Raw genomic sequence first — 15,202 nt, forward strand, 5'->3', positions numbered from 1 at the left:
CGCTATTTGAATGACTGATCAAAATCAACTACATGAAAGTGTAAATTGCTTTTTAAATAGATTAGAATAAAAGACAGGAGATACATATCCTGAATATTGTATCCAACCTGCTGCTCGATGTTCAATGGCTCAAGTTCTCATAACCAAAGGCTTGAGTATTACATGTTGTAGCACTATCAGCCCTGCTGAACTGCAGCTCCCGAAGTCAGAAATCCTATACATTAAGAAGAAACCAACAGATGGCATTTTATAAACCCCATGTTTCAGTGTCCTATAAATAGAGATTATCAAATGCATAATGAGCACTCAGCAAGAATAATATTCCTTCTCTGTTAACTACTTTATTAATCATAAGCAAGCAACTAATACCTTTTTTGCCTCTTGCTGGTAATTCTGTTTGTAATATACATTATGTTATTATCGTAAGGCTGTGTTCATCTGTGAGTTAACATTTCATGTTAGACACAGAGAACACTAGTGACACCCACTTTTCTTTTTGTCTTCTGCTAATCATATTCTTATAATGTGTGTATACTGGCATTAAGATTATATTGTGGTTTACAATAAGGATGGATTTCAAGTGGTTGGAAATCAGATTTTCTTTTTCTAGAAGGGAGGGTGGTAACTGGCAATTAGGTTTAACACAAGTCTTAGTTGAAAGGAAGTGAAAGAAATTTCTTTTAAAATAATAATAATGCCAGGTAGACAGAGATTGCTTATGGATGGTGTAACCAGCTGTGCAGGAGAAATGTCAAAAGATGGTTATGGGAGAGTTTGGAATGTAGAAAAATCAATCCAAAGGAGTGTTATATGAGAACCGTACATTTTATTATGATGTTGCCTTTAGACTATCATCCTGTATTCTGTCGTTATGAGATTCTTTCTGTTGTAAAGTTATTCTACCTTCCCTCATATAACTCCCTTAATGTTATTTATTGTCTTTTGTAGAAGGAAAGCAATGTGCTGCTTTTAGTCATGTAAGAAGTAAGGGACTAAACCATCTTGTTAAAAGAATGGAGATCAGCAAATCAAAAGTGTATGTAGGAACAAAGAAGTCATTAGAGAGAAAAGAACCCTTATCATTTGGTACATCTCCTTTTTGTGCATTTGAAGTCCTGCCCGCTTATTTAAGGCCTTTTTGATGCTACATCCATGTCAAGGTTTTGGTTTTACATCAGCTGTTCCTACTGATTCCTTGTCAAGAATTCATCTTTCTCCAGATAAGTCATCTGAGACTTCCTCACCTCTCAAGAAGAAAGATGGTTCCTATCAGCATTTGTTTTGGTTTGTGGCATTCAGGGGTTGATTTTTAGATATAGAGAGTGGTATTTATTTTGGATGTTGCTGTATTTTTATTCCAGAAAATATTTTTATAAGGAAAGTTTCTGAAAACATATGAAGGGAAGCTTTGTTCTGTTGTGAATTGTTTTGCACTATTTGTCAGCAGATAATGTCATGAAAGGAATAAAACTGCCTTTTTGTCTTAATGAGGAGTGAGACCAGTAGCCTGATAGTAGTTTCATTAATAGCTATTTGTTTATTAGCCAAAAAGCATAAAGATTGATTATAGAACTGGGATTTGGATCTGTGGCCATGAATGGCTACTTATGAGTGGAATTTGAGCTTCCATTACAGTTTTCGTGGTGCAGCCATTCTGCTGCAATAGGCTGGCCCTGAGAGATGTGTTGGCTTCCCTGGATCCCTCCTTCGAGACAGAGGTTGTGCAGTGGCTGTGGAGGAGGACTGTGTTAATCCAACCAGGGTGGTGGTGGAAGCAAAAACAGTCCAAAGCCTGGGCTTAAAGCTGTCCCTGGGATGAGCCCACAGACTTGGTATTTGCGTAGTCAAGCAGTCTGTTGCCCTTGTCTATGAGCATGATCATTAAATCTTAAACAAGGGATTGATTTTCATGTTCCTGTTATCTTTTTAGAGCAATGAGATATAGAAGGTTGGATCCTATTCTATCTTACACACCATTATCAAAGTACTAAAGGCAGCTGCGTTTTCTGAAAGAGTATTCCTGACAAGCTTTTCACTGGTGGGAAAATGAAAAAGAAATGGAGAGGTGAAAATTTGAGTTACTGCTAAGAAATCAGCTTGGAGAAATTTCACACATTTCAAACTGGCCAAGGTTTTCTGGCTACTATGTGAGCTAGAGACAAAGGAATAAGGCATTAGAAAGGTGAGCTCCTAATTTTTATCTCTTGTTTATAAAGAGACCTCTATATTATACTTTTCTGCCTAGTTTTCTAAAAATGGGAAAGATTTGCGTGATTGCAGTGTATGTGTGTGTTTCAGTCACTTTCCCGTCTCTTCTTCAAGAATTAAAATATTAAAAAACCAGCCAAAACCTAAGTTCCACGACAATGAATATGCAGGTAGAGAAAAGAGGCCAAAGTGAATAATCCTGCTGAGAGAAGGCTACACTGTAAGTTTATAAAATAGTCTTGCAAAGTTCTGTTGTGTACAGAACCACATGTTGCGTTAGTGTGTGTGTGAACAGATCACCTCAAAAAAATTCCTGTAAGGAAATGTAAGCATTTCAGTGGATTAATAGATTTTGAGGACTAAGTAGTAAAACTCAAAAGCTACTGTTAAAGGTCATCTTTAGGTTACTGTAAAAAAAGAATTAACGCTGTGCATTGGTATATGATGACAACGAAGGGTAAGTGGGAAGTGACATTGCTGTGAAGTCCAGTAGGCACAACTTACTAGTCAAAAACCAGGGGATACTACCCAAGAGTTAGGAAATTTCTCTTGGCCTGAGTTTGAGGTCAGACTTGCTGCCGACCGTTTGGTTTCGTTTCCTCACCTCTATTTTATTGTCTCTTGAAATCTGAAACAGCATGCCTGTGCTCCTCACCAGCATGTTTCATATACTACATACAAGTTAGTGCTGGGTGCAGCCATGTGTTGAAAGGGAACTGGCTCTTCCTTTAAACCCTCTCTGTATGGCATTAATCCAAAGCAATTCATTCTTCTTATTGTGAGCTAGAAAGCTTATTCTTCTCATGAGCTGATTTGGTTATCTGTTGCTGTATTAATTTAGTGATCTGATCCTTTGAACCTATTGATTTAATTGTAACTGTTCATTCAATTTTGTTCATTGCATTATTCCATCTTTAATTAGTTTAGTAAAACTGTATAGTGAATCAGCTTAGTACAAGTATGGTTATTTAAATGTGTTTTTTCTCTTGTTCAGCCTTGAAATAAAATCCATAAATGCACAGAACAGATTTATTCCACTACATTGCAACAAGATGAGCTCAAGGTTATAGAAACCAACAGATGTGAAATTTGCTTGCCTCTTGGTTTTGTTTCCTCACCAGTATCCTGAATTTGTTTCCCCTCTATAAGGAGTATAAAGTTTGATTGTGTGCTAATGGAAAATCGTTTGAGCTGGTATGTTACCACCTTCATCAATAGAAGGGTATTTTCATCCTGTGCACAGAAAATCCCATGGTTCACTCCTAACTGCAGATAGTGAGAACTTCCGCTCTGGCATTTAGAAGTCTAAAAAGGCGAAATAGTTCACTGTGTTTTTGCAATGCATCCTCTCAGGCCATATCGGCCAAAGCACAATAAAATACGGTGGCAGCCACTGATGGAATTGAACAGATAGGCTACTGCCGCTGGAAGTGAGAGAAGCTGTGGAGTTGTGCCTGTGTACCTGGTTGTAAGGTGTCGTGCAGGAACCATTCACACAGTTTAACTTCGGCAGGGAGCAGAGCGGCTCCCACTTCCCATCTCTTTAACGCTCTTAGGGAAACATCTAGGGTTGTTCTCCATCTAGTGGCAGTTGGCTCTGTGGTTGGTCTGCACAGCCACGGTATGTATCCATGTAACGGAAACTTGTGATCTTGTGATTTTTTTTTTACTAGTAATGTTCTGGGTGATATGGGTGCATGATTGGATGATGATCTGTCACTTTGAAGGACTTGATAGATTTTTATTTCTGCTCAATGTGGTGCCGTAGTCAGGCAAAGATGTGGGTGGGTGGGCAGAAAGAAAAAGAATGATGTCACTGATAGTGGGCTTCACCTTCCGGGGTCAAAAATGCTGCTGCAGAAAACAATACTGAGCCCAGATTATAATTTGAAGTTAATAATCTCAGATTATTGCACAAAATCCATGCATCCATATCAACTTTCACTTTGAACAGGGAAGAGAAAAATTCTTTGTTACTAACACTTACTAGGCATTGCCAAAAATTTGTTGAACTGAGTGTCTTGGGCATGCAGGAATGAAAAGAAAAACACTCCCTGGAGAAAACGTCTGTCTCTTAAATCAAGTACTGCACATAATAATTACATATGCTTCTCAGGTTTTAAGAAAACAAAATTGTGAGATTTGTTTTCTTAAACGGATGAGAGAATGTGACTGTGAATTGATAAAGTGTACCAAGAAGCATGGTTTTGCAGGGATATGTTTTGTTGTAATTGTCCCTTACTATAATAGCGTTTCTCTTCAATGTGGAATTAGAGGGAGACAGAAGTTCACTAAAAGGTGTCTGTGATGTGTTTATTAGGAGTCTTCTTTTATGTGTATAATGCAAAGGTAGTTGGTAGCTAGTGTGCGGTAAAAGGAACTTCTGAGATTTCAAAGGAAATCCAAGCAGGTGGCAACAGAGCAGAGGAAGAAGATTGAGCGTCTCAAGCAAAACTGTCCAGTAGCTATCCATGGTATAACAGAGCTGAGAGCAATTTCATTCCCCTGGGTGGGGTAAGGCTCTGAACAACCACGGCAGTGAAATGAGGGACCTGTGAAGAAGTGGCAATTTCACTGTGGTGATCCCAGGCCAATCTGATTTTCTTCTCTTATTGCATGGAAATTTCGGGTTTGCCCCATGCTGAGGGGAGGGCAAGTCACTCTGTTGTGTGGACGTTTCTTAAATCAAATGCAGAAGGCTTTCAGAGTTCAGGAGGACCATGGCTCTTTCTGCTGATCCTTCTGTGCCTCTCTCTATAAGTCCTGTTAATTCAGTTGACGTAGATGAAGATGGTGGAGCAACTATGGTTTTTATTTGTTTATTAGGATTGGTTTGCCCTTAATTAAGAGGAAATCCATGCATGCAGGTTGGAAAGAGAGTCTTGGAGTAAACAATTGGGCTTAAAGGTGGCAAATGCTGCTATGTCACCTATCTCTCCTAAATGCATTTTACTCAGTAAATTGCAGAAACTATGCAGAGTGATTGAATAATGAATGCATCTTCAGTTAGTGTTTCTACTGGATTGCTTTGGACTCTGACTGTAAATCTGCCCCTTGAGAGGGAAATCTGTCTTGCTCAATAAGCCCAAGTCAGGTGGCAGAGTCAAAGCTCTCTGAACAAATCACTGAGGAAAGTAAACTATAATTTATCCATAATGGCAAGTCCATCAAAAGCATAAGTGACTAATAACAATTCAGAGGTAATGCTCCAAACAAGGCTCAGAAATCTTCCTTTATTGTAACACATGACATAAAAGTCACTGTGTACTTCGGGCTTTTATATTCCTGGTGTTTATAGGTCCAGAAAGTGAAACAAGGAGTTTGTAGTAAGAAAGGTAAAGACTAACTATTCTTGGGTTTTCTCCACTTACTGTGCGAGGAAAAGGGTGTTTAGCTACTGGGGTAACAGGTTTTGCGGATCTGCAGATAGACCACTACAGGTGGAGGTACTGATGCACTCAATGGCCTTCCCGGTAGGAAGGAGCCAGAAGTGAAAAAGTATGGTCCTTTTGTGTTATCGCAAGAAACACACTTTGCAAATTGGGATTAAGCTGGCAAAGGTGTGAGATAACTAGGAGATTTTGACCAACTTGGGAGCCATTGGAGATATGAGAACAAAAGCACAATCTGCACAGAAATCTTGGAGAGGTATTTAAAAGTTATTTTTGGAATGGACTAAGCAGCACCCCAGGGAAACTGGTCAAGTAATGATATGACGGTGATAAATCTGCAGAACTGCTTGGGAGCATGAAAACTCTTTGATGATTATACTCTCAAGTATGTCATCTAAAATGTAGGTGCAAGGATATGCTTTGGGCTTGAGGTTGGTTTTTTTTATTTATTTTATTTTTATTTCCCCTCCCCAGTGTATAATTTATTTAATGTGAAGTGTTCTTCCAAGAGTAGTTTACTTACTTGCTTGTAGACTTGTGCATGACTCAGAGCAGTATGTGAAGAATCTGCCTGTGTTTCCAGGGAGCAGAAATCCCTACCTAAGTATGCTCTGAAAGGTCAAATTCAATTTAATAAATTTATCTCGCAGGAAAACAAGCATCTTTCTTAGCTAGTGGGGAAAAAAAAAAAAGTTTTGCATTTGAAAAAAAATATCTAAAGCATATTATAGCTGTGTAAATGTGAAGTGCTAAAAGCTCATATTACTGAAACCATACTGGTGTAAATCCTCAATATGTGTTGAAGTCAGCAGCATTACTCGTAATTCTATTATATAGTCTCTGTAAAGAAAGGAGAGCTGCTGGGAAATGCAATTCAAATTTGGTCTTAAAGTACTTATCTAAGGGCTGTATCCTGCCAGCGTTCTTAAAATAAGAGTTTTAATCTATGCCACTGCTTAAAAATCAGTGTTGCCCGGTATAGTCATGTGTGACAATACAGCACTGCAGCAAACAAAGCTGTTTCGACTGCAGACTTGCATTCAGCTGGATAGTATATAGCTGTGGCATAATATATTGCTGTATAATGCAGCACAGCTTAGACTGGAAGCACGACAGAGTGTATTTAACGATACTGTGAAGACATCAGAGAACTTAGAAGCTTTAAAAACTGTTGGTCAGTGAAGTTTCACAAGGATGCTGTGACAGGGACTGTGACTCATGGAGTGCTGGATGCTTAAAGTGGTGCCTGTTTTTCATCCTCCCTGCCCTTTGCATAAACCCTTTACTGTAATATCTCTTGAGTTGTCAGGAGACCCGAAAAAATATTTGGGCCTCTTTATACTCTTTCTCTCAGAACTGGTGAGTCAGGTGTGTCAAGTAATAGTTTTAAGCTAATTTCTAATAAGAATCAAGAAAAGAGGTCATTGTTTCCAGTGCTTTCAGGCATTGTGTACCAGGAACTGAAGTGTTTTGTAGTTCTTAAACTAATTTGTAGTTTTTGCTATGGCTTAAACGTATATACTGTGCCAATAACACCCAGGCGATGCTATGTGGAATGCTACAAAGCCTTGTGGTCCCGGGTTGCCTATTTCCACTGGCCACGCTATCAAGACTGCTACAAACATATCTATGAAATACACATTTTTAACTGAGGCTGTGTAAATGGGCACGGATAGGTGGTGAAGGGATGAGACGCCACTAAGATGTGGCTTATGTGACTTAAACCGTTTGCAAGGTTGTGAATGTCGGGCTGTGTTCATAGGCAGGAGTGTTCATGGAAATAGCTACTTTTCAGGGAGCAGAATAAAATGCCCACAGAAAATCAACCTGGCATGAACAAACATCTTGACACAGGGAAACCTGGGTTAGAAAGCTACTACTCTCTTCGTACGCACGCACACCTTCTGTGGCCTAGAAGTAGGAAGGAACCAGTGTGCTTTTCTTTTTCTCTTCTCTTCCTCTTTCTCACCAGGCCATATGGAAATATTTCAAGGCGGTGTTTTTTTCTTCTCTCTCTCTCTCTCTCTCGAGGTGTATATTCTTTCTCCGCTCTTTCCCCAACACCTAGTCATCAGGACACACTTTTCTCAGGTGGGAGACCTAGTTCAGGTGCCTACTCTAGCAGAACCAAAGATGTGACTTGAATGTAACTAATAGGCAAGCATAACCAGCTTGTGGTTTTGTGTGGGCTTGTCTCTAGAGCTTTTTCTATCTGTCTCAATATAAGATGTTGTCCTCTGCCCTCCCGTCTCCCACTTTGTTAAAAAAATTAAAAGAAAAAGATCATTAGACACCTGAAGTCCTGTCACTCAGATCAGCAATGGAGCTTGGATACTGAATGTTTGCATCCAGACTCAGCTACGTGGAACGGGCTGGTCTCAAGGACCACATAAAACATTTTCTGTTTGAAATTACTTTAAATATGAGAAAACTTTTTCTAGTCTCTGTATGATTTACAACTTGAAATTACTTAAAATTACCTGTTTGACCGGCCAAAAATAAACCTACCGTTTTCCTTAAACCTCCTAGAGAAGTAGGACAGCTGAGTGAGCGTGGTAACTGAGGAAAGGAACTTGATGTTCTTGTTCACCCTTAAATTGAGAACTGAATACAATGTTCATGCAACAGTCCACTCAATTAGCTATGAAATGAATCAGTGACTGTGGTGGGAATGGAGCCCAGGAATCATGGCCCCTTTGCTCCGATGGCTGGATTGCACTGCCTTTAAAAAAAAAAATCCTTTTTTTTTGAGTATGAAATTTAAGAAATACTGTGACAGTTTACCATACTGGTTGGCTTGATTTACTTTTTTCCTTTTTTTCTTTCTTTCTTTCTCTTCTCTAAGAGACAAAAATATAATAAGCAAAGGCATTGCTAGGAAAAATTTTGAAGTCAGGCATACCCTGAGAGTCAAGCTGATGTTTCAGTTATAAAGTCTTCATTTCACTCCTTCCTGGAAACGTGAGCATGAGTTATGAACTCCATGACTGGCAACCTTTTCCTGAAGAAAACATAGATCCCTGGGAGAATATATTCTCTCCTGCTCTGTGTGTGTGACTGCCATTAATGCTAATGGAGTCACTGAAAAGGCAAATATGCCCTTGTTTGTACAAATGGCTGCAAAGTAGATGTTGCAAAAACATGCTGGAAAAAAAAAAACACAAACCAAACAACCCCATGACTCAGCATTGCAAGTCAAAAGAGAGACCTTACCAGATGGGAGAAATGGCCCATTGTGAGACAGTCATTAAATATAATATTGTTCAGAATGGACTGTTGAGAAAGATCAGGTTTTCTTGAAGGTAAAATTACTTTCCACTTAGAGTACTTTCCATTGTGAGGCTTTTAAAGGACTCTGCACACAAACTGCATCAGTATTTAGCGACGGCAAAGGACTGAGCTAGTGCAATTGAAAAGGTCCCTGTTCTTTGCCTCAGATGCAACAAAGGGCAGTGTTCAAGTTCCTGGCTTGTAGCAAAATCTTGCTGCTTACATCACTTCTCAGTGGAGTTTGCAGTGAAGTAAGAACAAACACAAGATCAGTTACCATGTCTTGGCTGGAGGGCAGAACTTTTCAAACGTACGTGTTCAGACTTTTGTGGCTATCTGCTTTGCTATGCAGCAGCATCTACTTTACTGGTTTTGTTACTGTCTAGATGGGTAAAGTGAGAAGTAGCAAGAGTGTGACTTTTCCAGTCTGCAACCAACTGAAGTGGACTGCAGGATAACTTCTAGTGACTTGCTTTTTCCTGACATACCCACCCTGCAGCTCCAATCAATTCTAACACAGCAAGGATATATTCTTACGGTGAAGTGTTGATGAATTTTGTAATAGTGGGAGTAGAGGGAAGTGTGTTCACAATGAAGTATCTATGCAACAAAGGTGTCATTCTTGGCCTATTGTTACCTGAGAAAGCGTGAGATCAGTCAGTATATATTTATGATGGCTACACAAGTAATGAGATCTGGGTTTTTTCTTGTTTTGGTTTTTGGATCCTTTTTGGATTTGCCTGTCTCTTTGTGTTGCTGTGATGGCAGAGGGAAGCTGTCCTAGCAATGTCTCATCATCTGTAACAGGCAGCTCGCTGAACAGCTCATGAGACTGGACAGGGTGTACAATGCAGATGGATCAATAAGAGGCACACAAGATGTTGTTTGAATAACTTGCAACCAGTTGGACAATGAATGCAGTATCATTTTTACTTTCTTGTCTGGCTTAACATCAGAGAGCAGGAGTTGTCCTGGAGAAGATTTTATGTTTGGTGGAGAATCTTGTAAATTTCCCCTCCCCTCAGATGAGTGTCAATGAAGTTAGTTCAGACATTACCTTGATATGGCTATTATTAAATTGCGAACAATTAACAAACGTTTTTACTTGGAGAGCTCGCATCCTTACGTATCAACTGTAACAAAGATGGCAACCATAACTACTTTGCTCCCGTTTTTTTTTTTTTTTTAAAGGATCATTGGTCAGGAAAACAAGCCTTTTCTAGTCAGTGTCCAGTGGATAAAGAGCTTGCTTAGCAGTGAAGGCATAAACAGTTATAGGAAAAAACCTGTTACGCTCATGTCCTGAACAGTAACAACAGGAATCTTTGGCCACCTGAGTGTTAGAGCTCTCCACAAAATACATATTGGTGGTATTAAAAAGTTGTGAATAAACAGATTCCTTTTGAATTTCTTCTGAATCAAAATGTTTTTTAAACATAAATGCCAAGATAGAGATAAATTTGCCAATAGGGATACAGCTTGCCTTCAACTACATTAAGAGTGCATTTATGCAACTACGAAAATGTGGGAGGCTGGAAAAGCCTTTATAGGCCCTTGTCTATTGTAAATAAAATGCCCCTTAAAGAAAAATACAGCATGAAAAGGCACAGTTAGAAGAGAGGAGTAGGGAAGTAAAGATGAATCTTATCAAGATGTAACAGATATTGAATGGATGGAATTAAGCAAACATAAGTATGAATTAAATCAAATCTAGGCTGTGTGTACTCTGCTGAATTAAATCAGTTAAAAATCTGGAAATAATAGTGCTTTGCCTTCTTTATGGCATCTTAAAAGGCATGTCAATCCCAATAAAGTGTTGACTGTAGCAAAGTTTCAGATTGTTAGTAGGCACACAACAAATTAATCGAGAATGTCAACTGTCCTGCAAAGAACTCTGAATCAGCAGCCTCTTCTTGCAGAGACTCCAGTCTATTACTCCTGGCAGATTATTGTACTATTCTATCAACCATTAAAAGAGAAAAGAAGGTTTAAACAAGCTAAAGGAGTCTTCAGTAAAGAAACTTCAGGCTGTCACCACAGGAGACTGATAATCAAATTACTTTTTAAACATAAACATCCACAAAGTTAGGAAAGTATAATAGGTTTGAGTTTTTGCATTACTATTTCCAAAGAGAAGTAGAGTTGTTAAGTTTCTTACTCTAAAATGCAATGAAATTTGACTTTTTTGTGTGTGCATGTGTGTTAACCGTAGACATTTTCACTGTTGGGAAAGGAGGCGCAGTGTTACCACGTTGTGTATTAGAATCTTTCCGATTATTTTTTTTGTTTGTTTTCATTCTTCCAGCTCCATAGACTAAGCAGCTAACAATTGGACTACATGTACACACATAGATATGTACACATATATTTTAGGGGCTAGTGCTCTTATCTTAGCTGGGTGTAAGTGCATAGGCCATTATGGATTTGTGATGTCAGGGAGACTAGAGAATCACTGTCCTGCCCCCCTCACTAGAGAGGAAGATTCTTGAGAAAACTCTAGGAGTAGCTTTGGAGACTATTTCTTCTGTCTAAACTACCCGGTCTGTGAGTTGTTTTCTTTTATCTTCTTCCCCTTCCCAAACAGGAACCATAATTTCATTCCAATGCTTCTCACACTGTTTTAAGCACTTGACATTGTCCCAGTTTTAATGTGCGGAAGCCTCAGCTTAGTTATAGTAAATGGGTGGAAGTTAGGAGAAGACAGGAGAAACGCTGAATCTTAAAGCATTCAATTTATTCTGAGCATAGGCTATGGTGCGGTAAAAGTGTAAATGTTCTTTCTGGTCTTGCAGAGCTCCTGCTTATGAAGCAGCTTTGTAAATGCACAGTAAACATCAGGGGCTTTCCACGTCCAGGCATATCCTGCAGCTGTAGATGTGGTGATGTCTTTCAAAATGTGCCTTGTTCTTGTGGCAGCACAGAGAGACAGAGCCCTGGGTGCAAGGCTCTGAGTGCGGCACTGCAGAAGCCTTTCTAGGACAGAGTTCACCTTTCAAGGATATTCTATGTTTCTAACTGCAAGGTAGTTTCCAGAGTCTTACTCACGCCGTTCTCTTGTAGCGAAACCCGTTCAGTACAGGTTTCGTATCACGTTCATTCTGACAACAGAAACAAGCACAGCAATAGCTCATGTTGGTTAGCTAAAAATCACCATGGTGGTTTGCAAAGGTAATAAATAGAGTTGTTAGAGATGTGCGTAGAATTACATCTGTTGCCACAGAGTCGAACTTCGAACAGTGACTGTCACTCGAGTTGGGTATTTACCTTGCATGTCTCTGATGAGGTGTCGTCCATTGGCACTGTAAATCCAGTGGTACCTTATGTGATGATATGTAATGGGTTGTCCCCTCACAATGATGATAGAATACCACGGCGACTTATTCTTAACATGCAAAATGTTGGCAAATGGGTTAGCCTTTTAGTGCTGACTGCTGCACCTAAACAATGAACGCCCACCACAAAATGTCAGCGCTCTTCCGATTGCAAACGATGAATGGCAGAATTGAAATGAGCTCTCACGTTTATACTGGACTTAGAAATGCAACATTGATAGCTTTTTTTGGGAAGGAGAGAGTGTTACGAAAGATAATCCAAGCCAATGTTTGTGTTGTTTTTTTTTTTTTTTAAAAAGAGACTAGTGCAGGGGGAAGAGGAAGAAAAGATAATGCAGATAATAGGAGAGAAAAGGTAATTCAGCCCGACTTAAATCAGGTTTAAAACCAGACACCATGATGTTTCAATGCTGCAACTCTCCATCTTGCAGAGATGCCAGTGAACTTGCAGTTCTCTTTGGTGTGGTGGATCCATTTAGGTCTCATGATACTTTGCATGTTATAAATCAGGTTTTCTGGCATTTGAGATTTCTTCCAGACGTTTTTCTTGCTTCTTGTTGTTCTCTGGCTGACAAATAGCCTTCTGCCCTTTTGGGGGGCTGCTTCAGTTGGTCTGTTTTATACTATTCTGGGCTCCTGTTCTTTTTTTTTTTTTTCCCCTCTTGGCTGAGACTGGATCCTTTTCTGCATGAAAAGTGTTTGCTCATGGATTTCACAGGAAATTTTGTAACTTGTCCAATTCACTGGGTTTAGATTTTTAATATTTTATATTATTATTTTACTCTTATTAAAATAGCAGCCAGAGGCATCCCAGCTGAGGTCAAGACCTCACTGTACAAACTTAAGGAAGAAGCAAGCCTGCTCCCAAGTGCTTGGAGTGTAACCGGCTGGTGTCTGGATGCCTGCATAAATCGCGGGGTTAATAGCAGCATATTTCTACAGGTTTCAGGCTAGGATGCCAAAGCGCTTTTCAAACACGTATAAATTTAACCTCCTTTCCTCTATGGAAGTCAGAGATGGGTTCTGTGGTAACACCTTCCCCCTTCTGTAATTCCCACACATGTACTTGTTACTGACATATATATGACTGTGGTCAATATAGGTGCTTAACTTTTTAAAGAGCCTGTGTAAGTCACTAAGTGCATATTGATTTGAAGCAAATGTAAATTAGAATTAATTTTGACTCGCTAATGTAGTCAAATAAGGAACATTTCTATTGATCTTTGTCCCAGAAACCAATTCTCTGGATTAAGTGTTTTTATTACATGAAATACAGCATGTAGTATATATCATTCTGCATTGATCAACATGAAATTGCATATTTAAGACAAGGACTGTAAGTAAGAGTAATTAACAAGTGATTTATTTTTAAAAAGTATATCTTGTTTTATTTACCCACCGCCTTTCCCTGTTCTAAAGCTGTGCTTGTAACTGCCACTGAATAGGAGGCTGTTGACGCACGTGGATCAACAGGGATTCTTGTTCGTATCATTTCCATTTCGGCTTCCTTCTCTTCCACTCTGCTCCATCCATACAGCGTCCCTCCCCCTTCTCACTCCCCAGCCACTGTAAAGCTTATCCGTATTTGCTGCTCCTTAGCATTAACCGGTTTTTGCCGTGCTGTGCTCCGCATGAAAAACGTTTTCTACGTTAAATAAATAGGCTGCAGCAACCTGTCGTGCAAGCAAGCACTGCGAAGTGTCTGGAGAATTTGGTGGCGCGAGCGCAGGTGGTGGCTCCAAGCACGCTGAATTTACATGACAGTGCTGGGGTAAGGACGGGGCGAACGAACCGCCCCGGCGGTGGCCCGGGAGGCCCCCCCGCAGCCCGCTGCGAACGGGCTCCCGGCGCCAAGCAGGCGCTAGCCCCAGCTTCCCCCCGGCGGGTCTCTGAGCTCTGGCGTTACCTCGCCGGGTCTCTGAGCAGGATCCGGCCACAGCGCCCTGTTACCAGACTTGCGCCTAAAAGACGGCGGCCTCCGGGAATCGCTCTGTCTCCCGTTATCCGAATGCTGCCACTATCTACATGTACCGCTATAGCGCTCTGCGCCTCAGCCCCACAGCAACTTAATAATCTTGGTAACATCCTGCTCTCAACTCATTTTCTTGGCAGTAGTTTTAATTACGCTTCGGGTTCCTGAATGAATTTGTTTTCTCTGGATCCTTGGCATATTGAGACGCTTGTCACGTTTGGGTGCCTGCAATCACTGATGCGTTTGTTTTAGGGGATGAATTAGTCTTCTGAGCCTGAGCATGTCCAACTTATGAATTGGATTTCATTGAAAGCTAGAACAAAACAAAACAAGAAACGGTTTTGCTGTACCACTATTCTCCCCCACCCTTTCGCCCCCAGCGCGGGGGTAAAACTCTCGCGTTTCCATTTCGCTCGCCAAACGCGGACCATGTCCCGAGCGTGCGGAAGGAGGAAGGGGCATCGCCCCCACCTCGGCGCGGTGCCTCCGGTCGCCGAAGTTGGGCGAGTGGCCGCGGGCGCAACTCCGCGCCCCCGCGCCCTTACCTCCGGGGGGTCGCGCCGCGCAGCACCGCGCCGGCCTCGCCCCGGACCGGGCGGGGGCTGCGGGAGGCCGAGCAACGCTGGGCGCCCTCCGGGCAGAGGCTGCAGGCCCGCTGGAGAGCCTGCGCTTGGCAACCGAGGAGCCGCCGGGGCCGCCTCGCCTCCCCTTGCCCCCTCCTCTGCTCCCTGAGCCGTGACCGTCGCCCCCCTGCTCCTCTCCCGTGAGACAGAGATAAATATATATATATATACACATATGATATATATATCTAAAGTTGTGGACATCTCTCTCTATATATATTTAATTGCAATGAATCCCTGTTCTTGCACGGCCATGTCACTTCCTCGCGGAGCGGCGAACTCCCCTCCGCGCCACCCGCCCCGGCGCCCCACTGCCCGCGCCCCGCCGCCGCGCCGTGCCCCGGCGGCACCGAGCGCCGAGGCTCCGCAGTCACGTGGCGCGGGGGGCGGGCGGCGGCGGCGGGG

This window comes from Tauraco erythrolophus, chromosome 9, assembly GCF_009769465.1.
Source record: "Tauraco erythrolophus isolate bTauEry1 chromosome 9, bTauEry1.pri, whole genome shotgun sequence".
Lineage (NCBI taxonomy): Eukaryota > Metazoa > Chordata > Aves > Musophagiformes > Musophagidae > Tauraco > Tauraco erythrolophus.